The sequence below is a fragment of the Salmo salar genome, chromosome ssa02, assembly GCF_905237065.1.
Source record: "Salmo salar chromosome ssa02, Ssal_v3.1, whole genome shotgun sequence".
Classification (NCBI taxonomy): Eukaryota; Metazoa; Chordata; class Actinopteri; order Salmoniformes; family Salmonidae; genus Salmo; species Salmo salar.
In genome coordinates, this window is record NC_059443.1 from 34,632,560 (window position 1) to 34,660,249 (window position 27,690).

The 27,690-nt window shown below is 43.6% G+C and overlaps 1 protein-coding gene across 8 annotated transcripts in view; it reads right to left on the bottom strand.

Moving 5' to 3' along the window:
- The window catches only part of LOC106580978 (semaphorin-6D), a 155,130-nt gene that overhangs the window by 59,760 nt on the left and 67,680 nt on the right, over positions 1 to 27,690 (bottom strand). For 7 of the 8 annotated variants that reach the window (XM_014162634.2, XM_014162652.2, XM_014162643.2 and 4 more), the window contains one exon: positions 22,089 to 22,285. The exons of the other annotated variant lie outside the window; for it this stretch is intronic. The gene's annotated coding sequence lies outside the window, so the exon portion shown is untranslated. The remainder of the gene's footprint in view (positions 1 to 22,088; positions 22,286 to 27,690) is intronic. 8 annotated transcript variants of the gene reach the window in all.

The window sequence follows — 27,690 nt, forward strand, 5'->3', positions numbered from 1 at the left end:
CTAATGGGCGGGGGGACCGAGCTAAGCGGCTGGTCTGCCTCCCTGTGATTAGATTTGGGCTCGTTGAGAGAGAGAGTGAGAGCGAGAGAGCGAGCAAGGGTGTGTGTGTGTGTGTGTGTGTGTGTGTGTGTGTGTGTGTGTGTGTGGTGCTGATCCCCCTCATCACACGGCTCTGATTAGGCACTGCGGTGGTTCTCTGGCTTGGCAAGCCCTCGTTCTGCTGCCAATACAGAAAGCGAGCGCCCAAAATAAAGCCCGTCTATCAGCGCATCGGAGCCAGGCTGATTCTGAAGGACAACAGTAACTATGCTCACTGCAGAGCGATGAGAAATAGAAGAAACAAAGTTTACTGTTATGGCCAACCTTGAACTGTACAGTAGGTTTAAGAACTAAATGTTCTCACATGACGAAAGGAGCAATTCATGAAGGAGACGTAGTGTTCTCTGCTAAATGTTTTTCTAATTTTCTATACCATGGCCATGCAACGAGAGATATTGAGACTGAGCCCCATAGAAATGGGGTTAATTAAGTAAATAAAATGTTTTAAAACATGTGGAGAGCAACCTTTCTTTATGGCCCTTAATGGTGCTTGAGCTGAGGACTGCTGTGATGATGCTCTCATGACGCCTTCGTTTCCGTCTTCGTATTTAAGGTGGGGAACAATGAGAGAGTGCGACATCTCTATTAACAGAAAGCTCTTTGATCTCCATCTTTCTCTATGCTCTCCAGCAAATGGAACCTCCCCAGGCACCAATTAGATGGGTGCACTGTTTGCACTTCAATCTCTGCGTTCCAATTCTGAAAGTTGGAAGACACATGAATTATCGATGTTGCAGAACTTTTGACCCCCCCCCCCAATAAAAAAGTGTATTTGGAGTGTCACGGTGTTCCGGAGTTAGGTTTCATCTGCGAGTGAACTTTAGAGGTAGTGAAGGAAGATAAGTCAAACCCCTCAATTTACTCATCTCTGCCGCATCGTGCCAATTGAATATCTTTCTTTCATTCTGTTTGAAGGACCTGCACCATGTTCGTCAGAGCCATAGATAGCGCCCTTATAACGCAGGACAAGCACACAATGATACGTGTGAAAACATGTAGAAAGCACCTAGTCAAGGACTCAGGCGTAACATTAGAGACAGAGTCGTTGTGAAAGGAAGATAAATAGCGTCTGCAATCACACTGCCATCACCCACCAGATCCATCCTTATCACATTATCACACCCGAAAATATAATTTTAAAAAGGAAGAGTGGGCACGCAAGACGGGTTGGTGACAGCAGTATGTTCCAAGCATCTTTAGCAGCCGGCGCACAAAATGGCCGACCTCTTTAATAAATGAAAGATTTTCCAATCTAAGAAGTCGATGCTGATGAAGGGACATATAAATCAGGTGAGGAGCGGCGAAGGGGTTCTGGAGAATGCTCCTCGCTGTAATGGTATTATCATGCCTGCGTGCTTCACTGTTCCCGTGGAGATTAAACGCTTTATCATTGTCTTGGCTACAAACAGTCCCCATTCCCAACATACATCCCATAATCAAACACCTTCCCATTCAGACCCACCATGCTGCCTCTCTTAACAGCACCATCACACACTGCCTGAGGGAGAAAGAGAGGGAGCGAGCAAGAGAGAGCATGGGGTTATCAGGGCATCCCTACGTTCGGGGTTATGGCCTCAGTGGATGAACCTGACATCATTAACGCCTTCTCACAACTGATGACATCATCGAGAGGCATCTCTGAGGCCCCGGGGACTTTTTGCTCCATTTATCTCATGTTATTGCTGTGGCACTTCTTTCTCAGCTCAAGAAAGTCCATGACCATTGGCTACTCATACACAGAATGTGAAGTGAGGCTCTTCTTGGTGTGCTGAAGGCTATATTTTGTCAGTCTGAAGTACTATCAAAATGCTTGGGTTGGTAGTGCAGGCCTGTCTGACTATGTCCTGGGGACATGTTATCTAGCCCTGTTGTGCTGAGAAAGAACCAGTCGCTGTAAATGAGGATGATGTCTGTGACCTCGCAGTGCACTGATCTGGAATCAGCCAGGCAATCAATCGTCCCACTCAATCTCAGTTCAGCAGATGTACTGACAGCTCCACACAACATTGAGAGGTTAAGGTGCCAAAACAACAGCAGCTAACAAAACAGGCACACTAGAATAACACTACCTCTAATATTATTTTAGGACATATTTTATTTCAATTCTGGATGGTGTATTACAGTAAACAATGGATCTCATGACTCTAGCCCAGACCAGAGCTAAAATTGCACCAGACCAGAGCTAAAGGTGCACTGGAAGAGAAAGGAGTCATTGAGGAGCAGGACTTTCATACCAGTATCGCGATACTCGTTAGTGTCGTGGCAAGGAAACAAAACATGAAGACGATTTAACTTCTTTAGGAAAACAACCCTAATGTTGAAAACAAACATCATTATGTTGTCATCCAGTCACATTCATTTATTTTCCAAACAATACCACACAATATTTTACATACAGCAGGATTTTAAAGGACCAAAGAGTTTGGTCTGCTTGGTGTTTTCATTTTTACCATGGAAAAAAATATGATGATACTGGTATCGTCCCGGCCCTACTAGTTGGTAGTCTGTGTGTGTGTGTCTGAGCTGTTAAAGTGAATCTCTGATCACAGTGCAGATATTGTAGATCCTGCAGCCGTTAGGGAGGATAAGCTCTTATCTTTTGGCTAAATCCCAAAAATCGTTAAGGGGCGCCGGAGTTGCTTAGAAGTCCAACTAATTAGAGTTCAAATCATTTTCGGTAACACTTTACTTGACACCTAGCGTCATAACACGTAATGACACGGCCATAACCATGTCATAACAGCTGACATAACCTGTCATAACCTGTCATAATATGGTCATAACACTGTCATGACAAATACATTTAGACCTGTGACATATATTGCGTTATGTTATGGCTGGTTATGACACCTACATAACAAGGCAAAACATTCCATTACACCATAGCCGACTTGTCAACAGTATGTTTATGTTATATACAATTTTCAGAAATTGACCATATTAAATTATAATTGTAATCGCTCACAAATCAGACATGCACCTAGCCCATTGATCTGTTGCTGATGACTGGGATGAATGCAGGAGTAGATTTCAGGAGCAGGACAAGACACCCTCTTTTTGACTGATGACTGATATAAGGGCATGTACGTGATAGGTCTATAGTTCCGGAACTCCAATTTGAGCAGTAGCAGCTGAAAAATGAGCTCCTACAAATATTGAAATTTACATGGTTTTTAGAGTGAAGTACATCGGAAAAAAGCAAAAGAAAACTGCAAGACTGAATAGGAGAAAAAACAAGCAACAAACAAAGAAGATAGGCTTTTGAAAAATAACTATTTTTCATAAAGTTGTAGTTATCTTAGCAAGCTGAATTGTTTACCAGTTGCTAAGCAGTTGCTAGGGACTCTTTTGGAAGAAGCTAGCTAGCTAACGAAGAACAACAAAGAATATCTAGTTCACAGAAGAAAAGAAAGTGAAAATCAGGACAGAAGAAAAAGGATATCAAAGTGAAACAGTTCTCTAAAGACACAGGAGACAATAATACAAGAAACAACACTTCTGTAGCTTGTCAACTATGTGTCTGTCTATCCCTGTTCTCTCCTCTCTGCACAGGCCATACAAACGCTTCACACCGCGTGGCCGCTGCCACTCTAACCTGGTGGTCCCAGCGCGCACGACCCACGTGGAGTTCCAGGTCTCCGGCAGCCTCTGGAACTGCCGGTCTGCAGCCAACAAGGCTGAGTTCATCTCAGCCTATGCTACCCTCCAGTCCCTAGACTTCCTGGCGCTGACGGAAACATGGATTACCACAGATAACACTGCTACTCCTACTGCTCTCTCTTCGTCTGCCCACGTTTTCTCGCATACCCCTAGAGCATCGAGCCAGCGGGGTGGTGGCACTGGAATCCTCATCTCTCCCAAGTGGACATTCTCTCTTTCTCCCCTGACCCATCTGTCTATCTCCTCATTTGAATTCCATGCTGTCACAGTTACCAGCCCTTTCAAGCTTAACATCCTTATCATTTATCGCCCTCCAGGTTCCCTTGGAGAGTTCATCAATGAGCTTGACGCCTTGATAAGTTCCTTTCCTGAGGATGGCTCACCTCTCACAGTTCTGGGTGACTTTAACCTCCCCACGTCTACCTTTGACTCATTCCTCTCTGCCTCCTTCTTTCCACTCCTCTCCTCTTTTGACCTCACCCTCTCACCTTCCCCCCCTACTCACAAGGCAGGCAATACGCTTGACCTCATCTTTACTAGATGCTGTTCTTCCACTAATCTCATTGCAACTCCCCTCCAAATCTCCGACCACTACCTTGTATCCTTTTCCCTCTTGCTCTCATCCAACACTTCTCACTCTGCCCCTACTCGGATGGTATTGCGCCGTCCCAACCTTCGCTCTCTCTCTCCCGCTACTCTCTCCTCTTCCATCCTATCATCTCTTCCCTCTGCTCAAACCTTCTCCAACCTATCTCCTGATTCTGCCTCCTCAACCCTCCTCTCCTCCCTTTCTGCATCCTTTGATTTTCTCTGTCCCCTATCCTCCAGGCCGGCTCGGTCCTCCCCTCCTGCTCCGTGGCTCGACGACTCACTACGAGCTCACAGAACAAGGCTCCGGGCAGCCGAGCGGAAATGGAGGAAAACTCGCCTCCCTGCGGACCTGGCATCCTTTCACTCACTCCTCTCTACATTCTCCTCTTCTGTCTCTGCTGCTAAAGCCACTTTCTACCACTCTAAATTCCAAGCATCTGCCTCTAACCCTAGGAAGCTCTTTGCTATCTTCTCCTCCCTCCTGAATCCTCCTTCCCCTCCCCCCCCCCTCCTCCCTCTCTGCGGATGACTTCGTCAACCATTTTGAAAAGAAGGTTGACGATATCCGATCCTCGTTTGCTAAGTCAAACGACACCGCTGGTCCTGCTCACACTGCCCTACCCTGTGCTTTGACCTCTTTCTCCCCTCTCTCTCCAGATGAAATCTCGCGTCTTGTGACGGCCGGCCGCCCAACAACCTGCCCACTTGACCCTATCCCCTCCTCTCTTCTCCAGACCATTTCCGGAGACCTTCTCCCCTTCCTCACCTCGCTCATCAACTCATCCTTGACCGCTGGCTACGTCCCTTCCGTCTTCAAGAGAGCGAGAGTTGCACCCCTTCTGAAAAAAACCTACACTCGATCCCTCCGATGTCAACAACTACAGACCAGTATCCCTTCTTTCTTTTCTCTCCAAAACTCTTGAACGTGCCGTCCTTGGCCAGCTCTCCTGCTATCTCTCTCAGAATGACCTTCTTGATCCTAATCAGTCAGGTTTCAAGACTGGGCATTCAACTGAGACTGCTCTTCTCTGTGTCACGGAGGCTCTCCGCACTGCTAAAGCTAACTCTCTCTCCTCTGCTCTCATCCTTCTAGACCTATCTGCTGCCTTTGATACTGTGAACCATCAGATCCTCCTCTCCACCCTCTCCGAGTTGGGCATCTCCGGCGCGGCCCACGCTTGGATTGCGTCCTACCTGACAGGTCGCTCCTACCAGGTGGCGTGGCGAGAATCTGTCTCCGCACCATGCGCTCTCACCACTGGTGTCCCCCAGGGCTCTGTTCTAGGCCCTCTCCTATTCTCGCTATACACCAAGTCACTTGGCTCTGTCATATCCTCACATGGTCTCTCCTATCATTGCTATGCAGACGACACACAATTAATCTTCTCCTTTCCCCCTTCTGATAACCAGGCGGTGAATCGCATCTCTGCATGTCTGTCAGACATATCAGTGTGGATGACGGATCACCAGCTCAAGCTGAACCTCGGCAAGACGGAGCTGCTCTTCCTCCCGGGGAAGGACTGCCCGTTCCATGATCTCGCCATCACGGTTGACAACTCCCTTGTGTCCTCCTCCCAGAGTGCTAAGAACCTTGGCGTGATCCTGGACAACACCCTGTCGTTCTCCACTAACATCAAGGCGGTGACCCGATCCTGTAGGTTCATGCTCTACAACATTCGCAGAGTACGACCCTGCCTCACACAGGAAGCGGCGCAGGTCCTAATCCAGGCACTTGTCATCTCCCGTCTGGATTACTGCAACTCGCTGTTGGCTGGGCTCCCTGCCTGTGCCATTAAACCCCTACAACTCATCCAGAACGCCGCAGCCCGTCTGGTGTTCAACCTTCCCAAGTTCTCTCACGTCACCCCGCTCCTCCGCTCTCTCCACTGGCTTCCAGTTGAAGCTCGCATCCGCTACAAGACCATGGTGATTGCCTACGGAGCTGTGAAGGGAACGGCACCTCCATACCTTCAGGCTCTGATCAGGCCCTACACCCAAACAAGGGCACTGCGTTCATCCACCACTGGCCTGCTGGCCCCCCTACCTCTGAGGAAGCACAGTTCCCGCTCAGCCCAGTCAAAACTGTTCGCTGCTCTGGCACCCCAATGGTGGAACAAGCTCCCTCACGACGCCAGGACAGCGGAGTCAATCACCACCTTCCGGAGACACCTGAAACCCCACCTCTTTAAGCAATACCTAGGATAGGATAAAGTAATCCTTCTAACCCCCCCCTTAAAAGATTTAGATGCACTATTGTAAAGTGGTTGTTCCACTGGATATCATAAGGTGAATGCACCATTTTGTAAGTCGCTCTGGATAAGAGCGTCTGCTAAATGACTTAAATGTAATGTAATGTAATGTATATCTGGCTCATATGATTATGATGGTCATAATGCTTCTTGACAGTGTCATAAAGTGTATTTTCTACAAGTTAATTAAAATATGATGGGGGAAAAAATGACTAAAGAATTCATTACAACAACAAAGGACTTAAAGAGACAAACTTTCAAACAAAAGGACACTTCTTGGCAGGGAAAAAAACTATTGGATAAATGTGGGTTTTGACACTCTTATGTAGATGTCATAACCAGCCATATAATAGCGCAATATGTCACAACAGGTGTAAATTTATGGGTCATGACAGTGTTATGCCCATGTGACAGGTTATGACAAGTTATGTCAGCTGTTATGACATATGACATAGTTACGACCATGTCATGACGCTGCTGTCAAGTGTTACCAAATGTTCTCCTTCTAGATAGATCTTTATGATGGACATTCAGTATAATACAGCTAGTGTATCCTGCCATTCTACCATTCTGTTGAGACACTGACTTTAGTTCACAAAGCACGATCAATGAGTTATCAAGCTAGCAAAATACTGTACGCTGCAGCAACCCTTGTTTCAAATGTATAGAAAACAAACCAGCCTGGTCATTCTTGACAAACATTTCGTTAGGGTCGAGATAAGGTGAGAGCCGGTGTATAGAACGCTGCCCACAACAGTCACAGTGTGGATCAAAGCGCCAGATGTAGTATTCATCTGTCGAGTCTCCCGCTGCTCCTCCGTCCATGCACAAACACTCATCTGCATTTGTTGTCCTGAAGTCAAAAAGCGAAACGTGGCAGTCACAAAGACAGACTAGACAAATCCACAGGGCGAGGGTGAGAATGAAAGATGGACAGAAAAACAGAAAGAGCGAGAGAGGGGGAGAAAAACAAAAGCTGTCTGTTGCTTCCAGCATCCCCCCGACTTACCACCCACTTCTCACTTCTCTTCCTCCTCTCCCTCAGCAGCCCTGGGAAGCACAGGAGGTTGGTGGCACCTTAACTGGGGAGGACAGGCTCGTGGTAATGGTTGGAGTGGAATTAGTGGAATGGTATCAAATACATCAAACACATGGATTCCATGTGTTTGATGCCATTCCATTTGCTCCTTCAAGCCATTATTATGAGCCGTCCTCCCCTCAGCAGCCTCCACTGCTGGGAAGTTATGAGCAGGCAGCCATAATGGAAAAGATAAGACACCAACAGGCCCATCTATAACAGGCTAGATAGTGGTGTATGGGTGCTGTTACACCTGGGCGATGGTGTCATTACGTGCGAGTATGTGATAAATGCACTCTGCTTGTCGTATTCGAGATTCTCTGTGTGCAGTAGGGAACCGGAGGCTATTACTCGTGGCTGCGGTGCCACCGCACCGAGTGTGTGTCTGTGTGTCTGTATCTAGTGTTTGTGTTTTGTTGTGTACGTGCGTACGAAGGGAATGTGTGTTTCACGTGTGTGGCAAGGTACAACTGTGAGGGTGTGTAAAAGAGTTTGATAATAATGTCCTAAGGTGTCATGGTGAAATGCTCTGTAGGTGTGTACATACACTGAGTATACAACAACACCTGCTCTTTCCATGACAGACTGACCAGGTGAAAGCTATGATCCCTTAATGATGTCACTTGTTAAATCCAATTCAAAATCAGTGTAGATGAAGGGGAGGAGACAGGTTAAAGAAGGATTTTTAAGCTTTGAGATATGGATTGTGTATGTTTGTCCTTCAGAGGGCGAATAGGCAAGACAAAAAAAGTGCCTTTGAACGGGGTATGGTAGTAGGTGCCAGGCGCACCGGTTTGTGTCAAGAACTGCAACGCTGCTGGGTATTTCACGCTCAGCAGTTTCCCGTGTGTATCAAGAACGGTCCACCACCCAAAGGATATCCAGCCAACTTGACACAACTATGGAAAGCATTGGAGTCAACATAGGGCAAAGGGGGAGGGGGGTGCCCCTCAATATTAGGAAGGCGTTCTTAATGTTTGGCATACTCAGTGTATATAGAAAGTGAATGTGTGTTTTTGCTTTGTGTGTTGTGTCAGGTTTCTCAAATGCTCCCTTCAAGGTATAGTCAGCCACAGCTATAGCAGCAGCCAGCCGCAGAACGACCTGTGGGTCATCTGGACGTCTGCTCTGCTCCAATCAATACTTGGAGATAGTGTCTGGCCAGGTGTCCTGTTACCCTGTCGTCCCTAAGCCTCCTCTCCCCCCTGCTCAACGGGCAGGCTGCCCTTTGTTGGCAGTTGTTCATATCAACGCTGGCTTATCATAGAACATCAAAGGAAATGTGAGAACAGCCACTTACAGGTTGGTGACACTTTTAATTTGTCTCGGGTGATAGGGTTTGTCAAACTATTCCTGGGCCGCCTCATCATCACCGACCACATTTGCTCACTTAGAGATTGACTTTCCCCCTCTTGTGAAATGTGGCGACGCTACTGCTATCTTGACCTTGAATTGCATCATGTTTTGAATTTAATTTATTTTCGAATAGGAAAAGTCCTCTAGAATGGAGACTGCATTGTACTGCAACAGAAAGTGGTGCAATACATTCCGCACAACAACTAAGAAGGATACGAGAATAGTTTAAGAGTTTTTAATATAGATGCCCTTTGCAGTATCTGCTCTTCAAATCATCAAGTTAGAAAAATAACTAGCTAAATCTAAATGAAGTGAGATATTTTTAAAGCTATAAGATGACACCATATAAACAGGTCTCTGCTTGGTGTTTGCGGATGTCTAAGGATTCAAATGAACCAATATGGTACAAATTAAATAGGTCCTAAATAGGTCTTCCAAATAAAGTGCGCAGGATATTGTATTTCCAAGTTATCATTAAGGTGGCATCAAAATAGCTTTTAATGGATTGTGTACTGGAAATAACTTTCTAAATATTATTTTCATGGTTTATATCTCAATCTGACCAAGGTCTTACATTGAATTACCAAGATAACATGCTATTAATTATTTGGATGGATATTACTTTGAAACTAGGGAAATATGATTAGAAAACAACTGAAGCATAAAAAGCTGAGTCAAACTCAACTCTGCATGCTATACAATAGCTCCTTCTGATAGTTGTATTGTTAATTTACACAAATCTGCCCAACAGACTACATTGGCGTCAAAATGTGTCAAAATGTGTAAACATGCAATAAAATGTACATTTCATGACTGCACTCGTTTTCCCCCTCTTAAATCTTTCAAATTTGTGGTCTGGCATTCATCCAAATCAAAACCATTTTTGTGTGAATTGAAACAAGGAGCAAGGACCCCACCCCCTACTTTCACGAGAAACTGTGCATACAGGCATGCATGCATACATACATGCATACATACATGCATACATACTTTTAAAAGGACCCGTCAAAACATTCCATACAGTGCTACGCTTGGGCGTTAGGGTTCATAAAATCCCCAAATAGCAAGTGGTGCCTTGTAAAGCAAAGGTCGACTTTGCAAGTCACATCTCTTACACCATAACCCTACGATAGTTAAGTTTCAATCGAAACAGACTGGCATCTCTAACGAGACCTAGGTATAGTTACAGCCCAAATAAAAATGATCTAATGTTCAAATTGTCTTCCAGAGTAGAAACTATAGCAATATTATTTACTTTGGGAGTGGGTACAATTACATTTTTGTCTATCCTATTAAATTACTAATCACACTGTAAAGAGGCAAAAGTAGCTTCCTTTGTGTTGAAATGCCATGCCAATTAAAGTCTGGAAGTAGTAATAGTGACGACTACCTTCCCATTACATTACATCCCTGTGCCATCTAAAATTAGCCATGCTCATAGTCTCTCGCCCGGGTAGAGATCCACTTTAATCTTTGTTATTTTGTTTCTTCATTCCTGGGATTGGCAGTGCAGATGTCTTTTCTGTGTGCTTAAGCTCCACAGCCATATGTCACCACTGCCCTGTCCATGACACGCACACTTTTAATCAGCGCTCAGTGATGGACCACATTGTGTCCTTTAGGGCTGAAGCTTTGAGTCCTGGACTGATACAGCCGTGCTCTGAGCCGGTTGGCTGCCTGCATCCAGTGCTGAGCTTCATCCACACATTCCTGAGTAGCAAAAAGTTAACAACTGTGAGTTACTGTGACCCATAGGAGTCTCATTATATTTACATATTTTAGTGGCTGGCATTTAACAAACTGAATATATACAGCAGATAATGATAGAGAGAAAGTCCTCTATCCCTCTAGCCCAGGGAACATCAACTAGGATTCAGCCACGGTCCAATTTTGTCTTCAGCGGATGGTCGGGGGGCCGGAACATAATTACAAATAATTTGAAGACAGCAAATTGACCGCAAAAAGCCCAAACAGATACCCTACATGACCAAAAGTATGTGGACACCTGCTTGAACATCTCATTCCAAATTTATGGGCATTAATATGGAGTTGGTCTCCCCTTTGCTGCTATAACAGCCTCCACTCTTCTGGGAAGGCTTTCAACTAGATGATGGAACATTGCTGCGGGGACTTGCTTCCATTCAGCCACAAGAGCATTAGTGAGGTCGGGCACTGATGTTGGGCGATTAGGTCTGGATCGCAGTCGGCGTTCCAATTCATTCCAAATGTGTTTCGATGGGGTTGAGGTCAGGGCTCTGTAAGGACCAGTCAAGTTCTTCCACAACGATCTCGACAAACCATTTCTGTATGGACCTCGCTTTGTGCATGGGCGCATTGTCATGGTGAAACAGGAGAATGCATTCCCTCAACTGTTGCCACAAAGTTGGAAGCACAGAATGGTCTAGAATGTCATTGTATGCTGTAACATTAAGATTTCCCTTCACTGGAACTAAGGGGCCTAGAACAGAACATGAATAACAGCCCCATACCATTATTCCTCCTTCACCAAACTTTACAGTTGGCACAACACATTTGAGCAGGTAGCGTTCTCCTGGCATCCGCCAAACCCAGATTCGTCCGTCGGACTGCCAGTTGGTGAAGCATGATTCATCACTCCGGAGAAGGCATTTCCACTGCTCCAGAATCCAATGGTGGTGAGCTTTACACCACTCCAGCTGACGCTTGGCATTGTGCATGGTGATCTTAGGCTTGTGTGCGGCTGCTCGGCCATGGAAACCTATTTCATGAAGCTCCCAACGGACAGTTCTTGTGCTGACGTTGCTTCCAGAGGCAGTTTGGAACTCGGCAGTGAGTGTTGCAACTGAGGACAGACGATTTTTACGGGCTATGCACTTCAGCACTCCGCGGTCCCATTCTGCGAGCTTGTGTGGCCTACCACTTTGCGACTGAGCCGTTGTTGCTCCTAGACGTTTACACTTCACAATAACAGCACTTACAGTTTACCAGGGCAGCTCTAGCAGGGCAGAAATTTGACAAACTGACTTGATGGAAAGGTGGCATCCTATGACGGTGCCACGTTGAAAGTCTCTTTAGTGAGGCCATTCTACTGTCAATGTTTGACTATGGAGATGGCTGTGTGCTCGATTTTTACACGTCATATATAGTGTATAATGTTTGACTAAAACAATAATTTCAAACCTTGCTTACATTTGTATATGATCAAGTTTCTCTCTAATACACGTGGCAATACTTGGGAACAGATTTCTTAAATTAAAGTCACTTGTAGCTGATTTCCTGGTGTTGTTAGTCTTATGTCCAACAAGCCAAGGGGGTATGCAGTCAATTCAATCAGGAAAGGTGAAGTGTGAAAGATGCTTATGCGGATTAATGTTGACATGATAATGCAGATGGCAGATGAAAGACTTCACCCACACTCATGTTCCACTGAACAACATCAAATCAGAATTCCTACTCAGAATATACTGTACTTTAAGGACAGTGCGTGTGCACGCGCGCATGTGTGTGCATGCATGTGCGCCCACCAATTATGTAGATTTTAAAAGCATTCTAGGTTCACCTCAATGCCCTGCACTGAAAAAGTACAGACAAGGGGCAATGTCAAGATGACAAGTGCAAACAGCCAAAAGCTAAAAAAGGACTTCCTATTAAAACTAAAGTATCCATTTTGGATGACAGCCAACTGTCCAAGTAAATCAATTTTAATTTGTTCAGGAGTTATCTGAAGGGTGAAAGTGATGTAATTTTAATAAGGAAATATGAACTTTAAGATGATTAAATGAATTTGAATTTTTTCTTCAAAGTTTACATTATTCAATAGCTGAACACATTTGCATACATGCAGTTACATTCCAAGAAAACTCAGTAAATGTCTTAAGAACCATTACCTTACAGGCAAACCTGCATTTATTAATCAACTGAATTTTCTTTCATTAGTTTATCGTAAAACATTGCAAAGGCTTTAGGACTTTCTAAATCTGCAACAAAACCAGGACTGTTAGAGCCAACAAGCATCATATAGTCCATATAGACCTTCTGAAATGAGAGCACTTTCAGTATTTATTTAGACCTCAAACCAAGAGGCTGGCAAAGAATCACCCTGGGAGGTGGTTTAGTGGGGTATAGCAAAACACAATCAGGAAACCTGAATCTCCTACCTGACTGATGTCTTCATCCAGACCGGACGGTTGGGAGAGGAGGATGAGAGTAGGACAGAGGGTAGTGGAGGTCAGATAGCCATACATAACCAGCCTTGCTGTTGGTGTGGTTTTAGAGGCATTTCTCTTCCACTTTGGTGAGAGGATTTATTTACATGTCTCTGCCTGCAGCTTTCATTTGGCTAGATTTTATGGAGTGAGAGAGTCCTAGCGTTTGGGGGAGTAAGGTCTGCAGATAGTATGTGCTGACAGTAGAGCTGTTATCACAGAGGGAGTGCTGCTTGTCTCCTCACAGCTTAAGTACTTAAGGGTGTGTGTGTGTGTGTGTGTGTGTGTGTGTGTGTGTGAGAGAGAGAGAGGTTTGGATCGAACCCTTCTGCCTGGAGTGTCTGAGAGGACACCTCATAAAAAATTCCATGCTGTGTGAAGTTCATATTTTTTCAGAGGAACGTTAACTGGATGAAGAAGTTGCATCATTAATTGGGCCCCTTTATCATTCCATGTTACTTCGAACTCAGCAAAGTACAAAAGCAGAGCATGTCCGTAACTACATATGAGGATACCGAGGGCCAGACCTCAATCCTTTTTTGTAATTTGTAATGAAATAATATACAAATATATACACACACACACACATACATACATACATACATACATACACACACGCATGCATACATACATACATACACACATACATATATATACATACATATATATATATATATCGACATTTTAGCAAATTTATTGAAAATGAAATACAGAAATATCTCATTTAAGTATTCACACCCCTGAGTAAATACTTTGTAGAAGCACCGTTGGCAGCGATTACGGCTGTAAGTCTTTCTGGGTAGGTCTCTAAGAGCTAGACAACCACTTTAAGGTCTTGCCATAGATTTTCAAGCAGATTTAAGTCAAAACTAACTCTGCCATTCAGAAACATTCATTGTCTTTTTGGTAAGCAACTCCAGTGTAATTGTGGCCTTATAGTTTATTGTCCCGCTGAAAGGTGAATTCATCTCCACCAGTCTGGTAGAAAGAAGACTGAACCAGATTTTCCGCTTGGATTTGGCCTGTTCTTAGCTGCATTCCATTTCTATTTTATCATGAAAACTCCCCAGTCCTTAACAATTACAAGCATACCCATAACATGATGCATCCACCACTATGCTTGAAAATATTGAGAGTGGTACTCAGTAATGTGTTGCATTGGATTTGCCCCAAACATAACACCTTGTATTCAGGACAAAAAGTGAATTGCTTTGGTACATTTTTGCAGTATTACTTTAGTGCCTTGTTTTAAACAGGATGCATGTTTTGGAAAATGTTTATTCTGTACAGGCTTCCTTCTTTTCACTCTGTCAATTAGGTTAGTATTGTGGAGTAACTACAACGTTGTTGATCCATCCTCAGTTTTCTCCGATCACAGCCATTCAACTCTGTAACTGATTTAAAGTCACCATTGACACCATGGTGAAATCCCTGAGTTGTTTCCTTCCTCTCCGGCAACTGAGTTAGGAAGGACGCCTGTATCTTTGTTGTGACTGGGTGTGTTGATATACCATCCAAAGTGTAATTAATAACTTCACCATGCTTAAAGGGATATTCAATGTCTGATTTGTCTTTTTTTTACCCATCTACTAATAGGTGCCATTCGTTCGATCGGGTTCAAGTCCAGGCTTTGGCTCGGTCCAGGACTTGTCCTGAAGCCAATCCTGCATTGTCTTGGCTGTGTGCTTAGGGTCGTTGTCCTGTTGGAAGGTGAACCTTCACCCCAGTCTGAGGTCCTGAGCACTCTGGAGCAGTTTTTCATCAAGGATCTCTCTGTACTTTGCTCCATTCATCTTTACCTCGATCCTGACTAGTCTCCCAGTTCCTGCCTCTGAAAAACATCCCCACAGCATGATGCTGCCACCACCATGCTTCACCGTAGGGATGGTGCCAGGTTTCCTCCAGATGTGACGCTTGGCATTCAGTCCAAAAAGTTGGTTTCATCAGACCAGAGAATCTTGTTTCTCATGGTCTGAGAGTCCTTTAGGTGCCTGTTGGCAAACTACAAGTGGCTGTTGTGCCTTTTACTGAGGAGTGGCTTCCGCCTGGCCACTCTACCATAAAGGCCTGATTGGTGGAGTGCTGCAGAGATGGTTGTCTTTCTGGAAGGTTCTGCCATCTCGACAGAGGAACTCTGGAGCTTTGTCAAGAGTGACCAGCGGGTCCTTGGTCACCTCCCTAACCCAAAGTCCTTCTCCCCCGATTGCTCAGTTTGGCCTGGGCGGCCAGCTCTAGGAAAGTCTTGTTGGTTCCAAACTTCTTCCATTTAAGAATGATGGAGGCCACTGTGTTCTTGGGGACCTTCAATGCTGCAGAATTGTTTTTCTACCCTTCCCCAGATCTGTGCCTAGACACAATCCTGTCTCTGAGCTCCACGGACAATTCCTTCAACTTGCTGGCTCAGTTTCTGCTCTGACATGCACTGTCAACAGTGGGACCTTGTATAGACAGGTGTGTGCCTTTCCAAATCATGTCCAATAAATTGAAATTACCACAGGTGGACTCCAATCAAGTTGTAGAAACATCAAGGATGATCAATGGAAACAGGATGCACCTAAGCTCAATTTCGAATCTCATAGCAAAGGGTCTGAATACTTATGTAAATAAACTATTTGAGTTTTTACGCTGTTTTTGCTTTGTCATTATGGGATTTTGTGTGTAGATTGATGATAATTTGTATTTATTAATGCACTTAGAATAAGGCTGTAACGTAATAAAATGTGGAAAAAGGGAAGGGGTCTGAATACTTTCTGAATGCACTGTAATTGTATGTTTGGGGTACAGAGATGAGGCAGTCATTCAAAAATCATGTTAATACAATATATTTGCACACAGAGTGAGTCCATGCAACTTATTATGTGACTTGTTAAGCACATTTTTACTCCTGAACATGGAGTATTTAGGCTTTGTTAGGAGGTGAACACACTCCTAACAAAGGGGCTGAATACTTACTGACGCAAGACATTTCAGCTTTTCATTTTTATTTGTAAAAATAAAATAAAAACATACTGAGCAAAAATATTTAAAACCCAACATGTAACAATTTCAAAGATTTTAATGCGTTACAGTTCATATAAAGATATCAGTCAATTTAAATAAATAAATTAGGCCCTAATCTATGGATTTATCTTGACTGGGAATACAGATATCCATCTGTTGGTCACAGATAGCTTAAAAAAAAGGTATGGGCGTGGATCTGTCAATATCTGGTGTGACCACCATTTGCTTCATGCAGTGAAACACATTTCCTTCGCATAGAGTTGATCAGGCTGTTGATTATGGCCTGTGGAATGTTGTCCCACTCCTCTTTAATGGCTGTGCGAAGTTTCCGGATATTGGCGGGAACTGTAACACGCTGTAGTACACGTTGATCCAGAGCATTCCAAACATGCTCAATATGTGACATGTCTGGTGAGTATGCAGGCCATGGAAGAACTGGGACATTTTCAGCTTCCAGGAATTGTGTACAGATACTTGCAACATGGGGCCAAGGAGGCGGTAGAGAAATTAACATTAAATTATTTTGCAACAGCTCTGGTGGACATTCCTGCAGTCAGCATGCCAATTGCACGCTCCCTCAAAATTGAGACATCTGTGGCATTGTGTTGTGTATCAAAACTGCACATTTTAGAGCGGCCTTTTATTGTCCCCAGCACAAGGTGCCCCTCTGTAATGATCATACTATTTAATCAGCTGTCAGGTGGCTGGATTATCTTGACAGGGATGTAAACAAATGTGTTCCCAAAATTTGAGAGATAAGCTTTTTATGCGTATGGAACATTTCGGGTATCTTTAATTTCAGCTCATGAAATATGGGACCAACACTTTACATGTTTCATTTATATTTTTATTCAGTGTATTTCCACTTTGACATTATGGGGTATTGTGTGTAAGCCAGTGTCAAAAAATAAAAATGTAATGAATTTTAAAGGCTGTAACACAACAAAATGTGGGAGGGGTGTGAATACTTTCCGAAGGCACTGTATATCAGTCAGGTGGCTAGCTGCCAGCAGAGGCTTTTATTTAAGTAACGTTGAAGGGCTCTGGTCTGGCTAGTATTACTTAGCCAGCTAGAAGGATGAAGTAAGAAGCTAACAATAAATGGAGCCTACCTCAGCAGGATAAAAAAAAATACGCTACTAAGTTCTCATAATAACTTTTCTTTACAGAGAGTAGGCTACTGAGATAGACAGTGATATGGCGCTCAGTGGTGAGGCTGAGGCAGGCTGCAATGCTTGCAGGAGGAAGCAGAGGAGACAGACAGAACGGAAACAAGCAAAGAGAGAGGTCAGTACAGTGGTTCCGAAACTTGGGGTCAGGGCCCCATGTGGGGTCCCCTGAGAAAATCTGTACTAATCTTATCAAACAAGTTAGGAACATAAACAAGAGGATATGTTTCAATATGAACATATCTACATGGCCCATCTTCCCTATTGGCCTATATTAAAATGCAAACAATACAGTTATTAAAGTTTTAGCTTCATCGCTATTTAATTCCTTGAGAGGAAGAACACACAGAAGAGATATTGTGAACGCTTTTCCAGCCTAGCTCATTTCTTTCTCACTCATCTCCACCGTGTTGCCTCCCATGGTCTCTAAGGACCAGCCGAGGTTGGGGTGCATTAGCATTCCCAAATAGAAGATCCCACAGATGCTTAGGGGAAAGTCCCACAAGATGCAATGATCTGTGGATCAATATCCGGAGCTTAACGCAGTGTATTCACAGAATATTAAGTCATCGTGGGAAAGTTATCCCATCATGCTCCAGGTGAAAAGAGCCAAAGCCCACAATTATCCTAAGCTAGCCACCCACCCACAATGCTACGGTTTGAGATTATCAAATGCACATCGTATCAATGAACAGAGAAAAACTACTTTCAGATAGAAGTCTGTCGATTTAACAAAATGCGAGAGCTACATCTGTAATCAAAACATTGATGCATAAATCAAAAGTAAGCAACATGCATCGACCTGCGTTGAAACGTAGGAACTGGATTTATTTGAATAGTGTCCACAGGGACTTCGGGCATTCAGACACAAACTCATTGCTCAACCGTCAACAACGGCAACTGTGTAAACAGAACATCTCGTTGCTGACATCTTGACATGTACAGTGCCTATATTCCTATAAACCCCAGAGTCTCCTAGGCCTGCCATTAGTCTGACTCTTGTCTCTGTCAAATCCCTCCTTGCACCTCACTTCTTTTCAAAGGGAGCGGAGCAGAAGCCTGTGACATGTTACGCGTGCATCCACTGCACACATCATTGATAGTAATGGGGAGATAAAGTAGGCAGGGAGGGGTGTGTGTGAGAAAGTGTGTATGCAGGGGGGTTAGCAAGTCAGGATTACACAAGCAGCGCATGTGTGCCGCTCCGCGAGATCAATTCATGTCACCATGGCAAACGGCGTGACAACCAGTCCCCTCCCAGTCACCATCTGCCTTGTCCCCAAGCCAATTTGTCACAGCACATTCATGTGTGGCGATGCCCTCCTTTAACATTGAGGAAGATGGCTGTGGGGAAAAGGAAGCAAGGAAGGTAGCGAGGAAGGAAGGAAGAAAGGAAGGAAGGAAGGAAGGAAGGAAAGAAGGAAAGAAGGGAGAAAATAGCATCGGTAGAAGGTTTAAGCTTGAGCCCTGGAAACCAAGTGTGAACGGCGGCAGGAGTTCAGAACGGTTGGCAAAGGCAAATTGGCTAAGGAACTTTTGGGAACTACTGGCAGCACACTTATTGAGGTACTACTGGTTTGGACTGGTGCCAGAACTTAGTTTGCACCCAACTGAATTAGAATTACCTAATTGAGGTGAACACCCTCCAGCATTTTCTCACGTAAGATGCCGTCATTCTAACGTGACACACAGTTACCAGGAGCCATCTGTCTAAACAAACGTGGAACTCATCTTTAAGAACCATGATTTTACTCATCCGCCTAACACTAGTTCATAATTCTCCACTCTCTGAACCTATGATGCAGTGGCTACTACGGCAAACCATGCTCGATCAGCTGAGCCAACTAGTGCTACTCTGTTTGAATGGCCATTAGAGTAGGTAGTTTGCCAGCTTGCTGATGAAGTTGTACAGCACCAAAGTTATGGGACTGTTTTAAGAAATCAGATTGCGTCTGACTGACAGCTGGCACTGTGCCTCGCTACTTTGTAACATTTGGCCAACTCCATAACGCCACAGAGAGCAGTCAGCTGTGCTGCAAAACTCAGCGCACTACTCACGGCAGAACAGAAACTGCCTTATCATGAAAACTCACTAGTGCTATTGGCTAGAATTTCACTACACTAGCTAGCGTGAGTATTCAGCATTGAGTGTGTGAACGTGCTAGAATCTCTTTGATTTCATATGGATTGATTTGAGACTGGAAAGATGGTGCCGACAGACATGGCAGCTCTGCTTCTAGCTCCTAAGCAACTTTGCAGTATTTCGTTTTTTTGTGTGTTATTTCTTATATTATTATAATATATGACACCCTAGACCCAGTTCAATTTGCTTACCGCCCCAATAGATCCACAGACAATGCAATCGCCATTGCACTGCACACTGCCCTATCCCATCTGGACAAGAGGAATACCTATATAAGAATGCTGTTCATTGACTACAGCTCAGCCAACACCATAGTACCCTCCAAGCTCATCATTAAGCTCGGGCCGCCCCCGGGTGGTGAAGGTAGGAAACAACACCTCCACTTCACTGATCCTCAACACAGGGGCCCTACAAGGGTTCATGCTCGGCCCCTTCCTGTAGTCCATGTTCACCCATGACTGTGTGGCCACACACGCCTCCAACTCAATCATCAAGTTTGCAGACGACACAACCATAGTAGGCCTGATTACCAACAATGATGAGACAGTCTACAGGGAGGAGGTGAGGGCCCTGGCGGAGTGGTGCCAGGAAAATAACGTCTCCCTCAACGTCAACAAAATGAAGGAGTGGATCGTGGACTTCAGGAAAAAGCAGAGGGAGCATGCCCCTATCCAAATCGATGGGACCACAGTGGAGAAGGTGGAAAGCTTCAAGTTCCTCGTCATACACGTCACTGACGATCTGAAATGGTCCACCCACACAGACAGTGTGGTAAAGGCGCAACAGCGCCACTTCAACCTCAGGAGGCTGAAGAAATTTGGCTTGGCTCCAATGACCCTCACAAACTTTCACAGATGCACAATAGAGAGCATTCTGTCGGGCTGTATCACCGCCTGGTACGGAAACTGCACCGCTCGCAACCGCAGAGCTCTATATACATAGACATGGAATCACTATTTTAGTCAATGCCACTCCGACATTGCTCATCTTAATATTTATATATTTCTTAATTTCATTATTTTACTTTTAGATGTGTGTATTGTTGTTAATTATTACAGTATATATTTCTGCACTGTTGGAGCTAGTAACACAATAATTTCGCTACACCCGCAATAACATCTGCTAAATGTGTATGTGACCAATAACATTTGATTTCAGCCAGCAAGCAGGTCACTAGTTACCTAGCAAATATTTGTGCACATTTCATACTGATTCTACAACCACAAAACACCTTAGCGCAATGTAGAATTACATAGTGAAGACTTTCTCATGAAATCCCCCGCATCAATATCAGCTACGGGTTTATAGTTTTTGGTAAGATTAACTGAATCTTGAGAATGAAAGGCAGTTCAGTTTTGTGGATGAAATTAGTGTTTTCTAGTTATCAGACAGATCAGTGAAGACCCTCCAGTGGCAATGGAAACGGTTGGATGAATGTCTTATATGAGCTGTTATACAGTAGTGAGGTTTTGGACAGGTCAAAAAACTGGTGCCAACCAAGGCATTAAAAGGAGTGTACACTACAAATCAGAGCTTATTTCTTACCATCTTTCACTAGAAAATGCAGTGAAACAACCTTTGCAGCGATGCATGGAAGATCTGAATAGAATTTTACACATTTGTGCCAGTATTTGAGGCCAGTGGGACGGGGACAGTGCTTTATTGTGAAGTGAGTGGGTGTCAAGGTATGAAAGCAATGCGAGACAGTCTTCTCATATACATACACACACACTGTTTGCTCTGACAATTCCTCCATTCAGTGCTCCGTCTGATCACATTTCATGCCTATGCTCCCACTGACTGGTGTTCCTTCCCATTTTACCATTTGTGGCAGTCATAATGAAAAGCAGAAAATGTCCAACCATAGAGCCAGGTGTAGACACCCAACTATTCTGCCAGTGACCAACTGAGCACAACACCCATATCCTCTTTCTACATGGCCAGCACACCAAACCCTAATGCATTGTTTGCCTGCTAAAATATTTGACAACAATGCAAGTGGCTGGCTTGCACTCACTTTGATCGATGCACAATGCTACACAATGGCCCGTGGTGTTTGTATACATAGCCGGCCAAAAGAGCGCTATCAGTACAAAGCCAATGCACATAAAGGGGTATGAAAGCAGAGGTGTCCAATGTGAACCCTCGTCCCGTCAAAAGGTTGAAAATACGGGCAACAGGGAGTGAAAAGGGTGACAGAGACAGAATAGCAGCTGTGTTGCGGTTATATAAAGCATTGAGGGCGGTTGTCCATCAAAGCAGGGCCCGTACAGGTAAGGCTTCAATGAAAGTCCTGAAGGGCTCATTTCCACGGCAGACAACAATCACTTCACGATGTGAGGGCTTACGTAATCAGCTACGGGTGTTATCCGGAAGGCCATTGAAACATCTACTATAGGCATCATAGCACACCACTCTGTGACCCTTGAGTTATAGAACACCCATTAGATACGAGTCAGCATTTATTACACCCAGCATGTTTGGATCTTGTTTTCAAGCCAAGTTTCTATGTCTGAAATGTAGACATGAAGAGGGAAGAATAATGATGACAGTACTCACTTTCTGTATCAGTACAGATGGATTACACCGCCAAATGGCCCAGTTGATCTTTGGTTCCTCCCAACAGATGTGAAGAATTCAGAGGGTCTGATCTGATAAGTACGGAGGGGGCGGGGTTGTGCAGTTGGAGGAGGTTCAGGGGGTTGAACCCCCCTCAGATTTTTTCACAATTAGTTTTGCAATCCTCAGCAAACTTCCTGTGAGAGAAAAAAAACAAAAGACAAACAACATGAGCCGTGCGCTGCAGCAGTGATGGCCCAGTATGTAAAACAACGGGAGGGAGATTCTCAAAGCACAGCTGCGCTGCAAACACACAGGCTAATAACCTCTGCCTTTTCAACGCACAGCCTCGGCAGGATACTGCAACGGGCCACTGACCCATGACTGAGGAAGACATGCGGGGGGCAAACATCCACTTAGAATAATCTCCTCAGTCGCTTTACTGTCATAACATAGCAGCATAACACAAGCAGATGAGCTCTAAATAGAACCAGATGCATGGGGCTCCACAGGGGTAGAGGTGGTGAGGCGACAGAGACGCTGCGGCGCTACAGTATAGTGAGAACTTATCTCTATACTTATCCCTTTCTTAACCTTTCTGGGAAGGGGGTTTCGCTAGCGGAACACCTGGCCTACAGCCAGTGAAATTGCAGGGCGTCAAATTCAAACAACAGAAATCTCATAATTAAAATTCCTCAAACATACAAGTACTATACACCATTTGAAAGATAAACTTCTCATTAATCCAACTACAGTGTCCGATTTGAAAAAGGCTTTATGGTGAAAGCATACCATGCGATTATGTTAGGTCAGCGCCTAGCCACAAAAAAACCATAAAGCCATTTTCCAAAGAAGGAGAGGTGTCACAAAAGTCAGAAATAGCGTTAAAATGAATCACTAACCTTTGATGATCTTCATCTGGTGGCACTCCCAGGACTCCATGTTAGACAATAAATGTTTGTTTTGTTCGATAAAGTTAATCTTTATGTCCATAAACCTCATTTGAAATTGGCGTGTTATGTTCAGAAATGCATTGTCTCAAACAAACATCCGGTGAAAATGCAGAGAGCCACATGAAATTACAGAAATACTCATCACAAACATTGATATAAGATACAGGTGTTATACATACTACTAAAGATACACTTCTTGTTAATCCACTGTTAATCCACTGTTAAGCCACTGTGTCCGATTTCAAAAAGGCTTTATGGTGAAAGCACACCATACGATTATGTTAGGTCAGCGCCTAGCCACAAAAACCTTACAGCCATTTTCCAACCAAGGAGACAATAAATGTTCGTTTTGTTTGATAAAGTTCATCTTTATGTCCAAATACCTCCTTTTTGTTCGCGCGTTTAGTACAGTAATCCAAATGCACAAAGCGCGGGCACAAAGTCTAGACGAAAAGTCAAAAAAGTTCCATTTGAGTTCGTAGAAACATGTCAAACGATGTTTCTAATCAATCCTTAGGGTGTTTTTATCATACATATTCAATAATGTTTCAACCGGGCAATACTGTTTTCATTAGAAAGGAAAGGGAACGGAGCTCGCGCTCACGGCCACGCGCGTGACTAAACTAAAGGCTTTCACCTGGGCCATCTGCTTAGAGTGCTCTTATTCGCTCCCCTTTCACAATAGAAGCCTGAAACAACTTCTAAAGATTGTTGACATCTAGTGGAAGCCCTAGGAAGTGCAATCTGACCCCACAGACACTGGATATTCGATAGGCATTCACTTAAACTACAAACCTCAGAATTCCCACTTCCTGGTTGGATTTTTCTCAGGTTTTCACCTGCCATATGAGTTCTGTTATACTCACAGATATTATTTTAACAGTTTTTGGAAATGTTAGAGTGTTTTCTATCCAAATCTACTAATTATATGCATATTCTAACTTCTGGGCCTGAGTAACAGGCAGTTTACTCTGGGCACGCTTTTCATCCAAACTTCCGAATGCTGCCCCCTATCCCTAAACAGCTAAATAGCCGGTTTCCCCACAGTCCCAAATTATTTAGATTATTCAAACAGCCTACAATGGATGTGTAATACAGACACTAATGAAAAAAAGAGCTGTCAATCACCGAAGGTTGTTTGTTACATACAGTAGTAACGTTAACAGCCTAATAGTACTTCATATAAAGTTGCTGCTAATAACTCTGTTACAAATGGTTATTCCAGTGAAGCTTGTTTATGAGCTTCAGAGCCTCATCGGTTTGGAACTATCTAGGGGTTTGAATTATAACCGGCCTTGTCAGCTAACTGTATCATCATGGTTTTACCATCTCTCCTAAAGAAACCCCCTTGCAGTGATGGGAACCTGTGACAGATGAACTTCCCTTCAATCCATTCCAGACTAATGGCATGTGGTCGATGCGTCTTGCGCCCATCGCTAACGACCAGCGCTGACTAATAGCATGTGGTTGATGCGTCTTGCACCTGCAAATACGCCCCCCCCCCGCAGCACATCCATTCATGTGCACAGGGTCGCACACAAATGGCTGCGGATTGCAGGTTGTGACCCTGGAGCTCTCCCTTACATCCTCAGTGATTACTAAAGTATGTCCACTCACTAAACTGACTCACACAGCCCAGCAGATGAAGGACATCAGTCTCTCTGACCCCCCTGGATATTAACCCAGCTGACAGCAGCTGCTATAGACTGCAGAGTGACTCAGGAGCCTAACCAACAGTGGTCTAATGCACCCATGAATAAGGCTATAAACCCAGAACCACCCCAGCATTCTCCACATTAACTAGGCTAGCGTGGGTTCCTTGGCATAATGACCCACAGTGACTAAACCTATGTGGTGAAGAGGGAGACGCGAACCTTCACTCACACGGTGTGGGTCGGTAAGTGGATGCGTTTTGGTCTACATGACAAATGACAAAGGTTCCCAATCATGGGAAACAGAAGTTTGCTGTATAGGACTGATGTCAGTGCAAAAGACTTGTTTAAGATCACCAGGCTCAACTACAAATACCCTCTACCACTCATTCGCCTTTTCACATACTTAAGACCTAAGACCACAGTGGTCACATTTGGCACAGAGCCGCCATTTTGGAGTCACACTAAACCATCGCAGAGGCCCTGTCAACATGTGTTGAAAGACGACAACAACAAGCATCCTTAATAGCTAATATAGCAGCCTCTGGCACATAGGATAGCTCAAATTAAGGTCAGCTGATTTTGTTTGTCACACAATGTGTCTTTTCAGAGTAGAGGCAAAGAGAAGGCATGAGCAAGGGGTTTTGTTGTTTTAGTTTGCTTGTTTTCCCCAGCCCAACATGGAATGACTTGCAGTATTGATTTCACAAAATAAAATAAAAACTTCTAGATGGGGTCTTTACTTTTTTTCCCTTCTTAAAACAAACAAAACCATGCCCTGGAACTGAAGTTGAGAGAATTGGTTTTGGTGCACACATAAATATGGAGAATATAAAGCATTGATCATGTTTTTACCGTTCAGATTTTGTCCAATAATTTCTAATCTAATTTGCTTGAATTGGCCGCACTGAGCCTCACTTGTCCAACATTACAAATATTTTCACATGACCCTCCCCTTGTACTGTAACAAAAAATGTGCACACCCTTGCCCTAACTGTAGCGACCCTGTATTTATTAACGTGGATATAGACTTTGCCACATCAGCATGCTTTGTGACTCAGTCGATGCCAAGCAGGGCTACGAGCCAGAAGGTTAAGGGTTCGCCTACCACATACTCTCCCTGCCTTTCTCATTACACTTACACTACGATCATAGCCAGCTGAAGATAATGATCAGCTTGGTGGAAATCAGATTTCAACATTTTGATGCTATATTTATAATCATATATTTTATATGAAACAAATTTTCCACCAACGGGTTTCTGTGCCAACGCATCACAAGCAATACGCAAAGCATACCGACTTTTGCCACTTCAATGTCATGGTTTGCGATTTCAACACCACCATCTGCACAGTTTGGAGGCTGGAATGATATTTTGGACGAACGTGCGCAGGTAGCCTACAGGAGGCTTTTGAAGTAGCCTAATCATTTTTTTACATTTTTTTTTTTTTTTACATCAGGTTAAAACGTGACTGGAGCTGTGACGATACCAGTATCGCAATATTTTTTCCATGGCAAAAATGAAAACATGAAGCAGCCCAAACTCTTTGGTCCTTTAAAATCCTGCTGTATGTAGAATATTGTGTGCTATAGCTTGGAAATAAATACATGTGACTCTGGATGACAACATAATGATCCCACTGGGCACAGAAGTCAGTTCAAAATGTAGTTTTGATTTACATTTTGTTGAGTTAACTAACATGAATTCAACAACAAATATGGTTTTAGGTTAAAAGTCGGGTAAAAAAAAAAAAGACAAAATGCCCTTACATTGATTACTTTTTGAAAATCCGATCAGTTTTCCACGTTGATTCAATGTCATCCCTTTTAACTCTGCATTGTTGGTAAAGGACCTGTAAGTAAGCATTTCACTGTTAGTCTACACCTGCTGTTTACAAAGCATGTGACAAATTCATTTTTTTTTGATCACATTGATTTTCTTGGTTGAAATGATATGGAGACCAGGGATTTAACATTTTATTACTGTTCAAATACTCGCATGATTTTTTTGGGTGTACGAGTCAACTAGTTATATTATATTGTGGAACACAATCTTCAAAAAAGTAGTAACCTCAGCAGTGGGGCTTGCTTGTAGAAGCATATGACTGCAATGGCATAGCTTTGCTTTTGTTAATATAGCAGCCCATATCTCCGGAGCACTTACCACAGTCAAGACACCTAATTTATAGTAAAAAAAAAAACATCTAAAATAACAGAATAAAATAGAACATAATGCCAGTGCGAAGTGATGCGCATCTCGAGTCTGGAACAGCTATTCTCAAAGAGTGATCATTTGAAACAGGGCTCAATATGGCGAGTTTAAATCATTTTCAATATACCGACGTTCCATTTAATATATTCAAACTGTTCTTTGGAATTTCCCAAATGGATTAACAATTCCACATTGAATACTGCATGGTGATAAATGATGGCCATGGAATCTGTTTGGTGAGCAGGTATGTGTATTTTCAGTGTGAAACCTGTCTATGTTAAGCCTAAACAATTCTAAATGGATCTTGGCTTTCACCTGGATTCACCTGGTCAGTCTACGTCATGGAAAAGTTTTGTACACAGTGTATTTTCCTACTTCAATCAACCAGTCCATTTTGAATTTGTGATAAAACTTTTGTCATTTGGCAAGGAATGTAGCTTGTATATTTTCCATTAGATAAATCCGTTTTTATAGGCATTTCATTCTGTAGGCCTAACAGGAGCTTGTGTGTGCAATCAGTAAGCATGTGTTTAAGGAGCGGTCGGAACACAATTGAGTGAATGAGACAAGGAGGGGAAAGGGAATTTAGGGAGAACTGTGTGATTCTTCGCTAGGTTTCTTCTTTGTTGTGCCCCACAAATACACATGTAACACTAGAGTCAAAGCAAATTAACTTGTCAAGACAAAATTTCACTTGCCATTTTGGGCAGCCACAAAGCACATTCCACCAAATAGTTTTACAGCATTTGAAAAAATGTGATCTCTGGTTAAAGATTGAGCTTTGA